We start from the raw sequence: 2,951 nt of genomic DNA, 5'->3' as shown, positions 1-2,951 counted from the left end.
TCCAATAATCCTGTTCTTCCTTTTGTAATGATCACCATAATTCCAGTGCTTACATGTCTGTGGACATATAATGACAAGAACACAGTTAAGTAAGGAGCAGTGTGGAGGGCATACTGGCTTTAATTTATAGAACAATCAGAATTCAGAACTGAATGTTTTAGCCACAGACTTTTCAGTCTGTCCCCTTTGCAGAGAGTCTCACAGACCTTTTGTGCTAGAGAAACAAGGAAGGAAATGCACACTGCCAGGAGCCAAAAGCATAGTTTTTGCTGCACACCCTGTCCCCGTTCTCATTAGAACATAGTTCTAACTTCTAAAATTACTTTATTTGGCCTTTATTTAACTTCCTCTATGGGGTCGCACAGAGTCAGACACAACTGAAGTGACTTAGCAGCAGCAGCAGCAGCAGCAGCAGGATATGCTGAATGTGGCCTACAAAGTGTAGCTTTACTCCTGAGCAGCACTTCTCTATGCACTTGACCTGAGATTTAACCATCCCCCATACCACATTAGTTTTCTTGGTTTTAAAAACTCACCAGAGGATATAACGGGAACCAACATATACTTGGATATTCTCTGGCCATTAGGCATGAGACGTTTACCAAGGAAATGGGTACTGTTCATGTGACCTCTGTGTGACTATATAAGATTTATATATTGAATTTCTAAATTATTCTACTGATCTTCCTCTTACCTCTCTTACTAGCCTGTGATTCCCCCATCACCCAGCTTTATTCAGGCTAATACCCTTTCATCCTTCAGGTTCTAACAAAGCTGTAACCACCTAAAGAAAGAGTCCTTAAAACTTAGATTAAGTTCCTGTTCATGCTCCTGTAAACCCATCACTCTCCTTGATAAAACTTACAATTTCAATACTTATAATAGCTTTATTGGGCTTCCCAGGTGGCTCAGTGGTAAAGAATCCACCTGGCAATGCATGAGATATGGGTTCGGTCCCCGGGTCAGAAAGATCTTCTGGAGGAGGAACTGGCAGCCCATTCCAGTATTCTTGTCTGGGAAATCCCATGGACAGAAGAGCCTGGTGGCCTACAGTCCATGGGGTCACAAAAGAGTCAAGACTCATTAAGCAACTAAACGGCAACAACAATAGCTTGCTTAATACCTGCTCAATCTCTCACTAGACTGCAAGCTCCATGAACACAGAGGCCATCTCTGTCTTGTTTAAGTCTACACCTCAGTATGTAGCAGTGTTGGATACAAGCAGTGGCACTCAATCACATTTAATGAATTAATAAGTAACTTTAGTCTCCAAGTGACTAGCATAATGCTGCCAAAAAATAGATACTGCAGCAGATGTTGACTGCGGAGCTCTGCCCAGGAATAGAAAATTTCGTACCATTCTCTCCCTACTGCTAAGAGTGCTACTGGCAGACACCCTCAGCTGCCAGCTCTCTTTGGAGAATGCCTTACTTTTTAATTTATTTTTAATTGGAGGATAATTACTTTACAATGTCACACTGGTTTCTGTTGTACAACAAAGTGAACGTGTACACATATATTCCCACCCTCTTGAACCTCACTCCCACCCCACCTGCATCCCACCCCTCTAGGTCATGACTAAGCACCAAGCTGAGCTCCCTGGGTTATGCAACGGCTTCCCACTAGCTTTCTATTTCACACATGGTAGTGTATACATGTCAATGCTACTCTCTCAATTCATCCCAAGCTATTTTTCTCCTGCTGTGTCCACAAGTTCATTTTCTATGTCTGCCTCTCCATTCTTGCCCTGCAAATAGGTTCATCTGTACCATTTTTCTAGATTCCATATATACGTGTTAATATATAACATTTGTTTTTCTCTTTCTGACTTACTTCACTTTGTATAATACCTTCTAGGTTTATCCACCTCACTATAACTGACTCAAATTCGTTTTATTTTATAATTAACATTCCATTCTATATATGTACCATAATTTCTTTATCCATTCATCTGTTGATGGGCAATATTGAAAAAGCAAGAGAGTTCCAGAAAAACATCTACTTCTGCTTTATTGACTATGCCAAAGCCTTGGACTGTGTGGATCACAATAAACTGTGGAAAATTCTGAAAGAGATGGGAATACCAGACCACCTGACTTGCCTCTTGAGAAACCTATATGCAGGTCAGGAAGCAACAGTCAGGACTGGATATGAAACAATAGACTGGTTCCAAATAGGAAAAGAAGTACGTCAAGGCAGTATATTGTCACCCTGCTTATTTAACTTATACACAGAGTACATCATGAGAAATGCTGGGCTGGATGAAGCACAAGCTAGAATCAAGATTGCCAGGGGAAATATCAATAACCTCAGATATGCAGATGACACCACCCTTATGGCAGAAAGTGAAGAAGAACTAAAGAGCCTCTTGATGAAAGTGAAAGTGGAGAGTGAAGAAGTTGGCTTAAAGCTCAACATTCAGAAAACTAAGATCATGGCATCTGGTCCCATCACTTCATGGGAAATAGATGGGGAAACAGTGGGAATTGTGTCAGACTTTATTTTCTTGGGCTCCAAAATCACTGCAGATGGTGATTGCAGCCATGAGATTAAAAGACGCTTACTCCTTGGAAGAAAAGTTATGACCAACCTAGTGTGTGTGAAAGTGTAAAGTCGCTCAGTCGTGTCTGACTCTTTGCGACCCCATGGACTGTAGCCTATCAGGCTCCTCCCTCCATGGGATTCTCCAGGCAAGAATACCAGAGTGGGTTGCCATTTCCTTCTCCAGGGGATCTTCTCGACCCAGGGATCGAACCTGGGTCTCCTGCATTCCAGGCAGATGCTTTAACCTCTGAGCCACCAAAGCAGAGACATTCCTTTGCCAAAAAAGGTCTGTCTAGTCAAGGCTATAGTTTTTCCAGTAGTCATGTATGGATATGAGAGTTGGACTGTAAAGAAAGCTGAGTGCCGAAAAATTGATGCTTTTGAACTGCGGTGTTGGAGAAGACTCT

The sequence above is a fragment of the Ovis canadensis genome, chromosome 8 (genome assembly GCF_042477335.2).
Source record: "Ovis canadensis isolate MfBH-ARS-UI-01 breed Bighorn chromosome 8, ARS-UI_OviCan_v2, whole genome shotgun sequence".
Taxonomy (NCBI): Eukaryota; Metazoa; Chordata; class Mammalia; order Artiodactyla; family Bovidae; genus Ovis; species Ovis canadensis.
The sequence above is the reverse complement of the archived record's forward strand: the minus strand, read 5'-3'. Positions refer to the sequence as shown.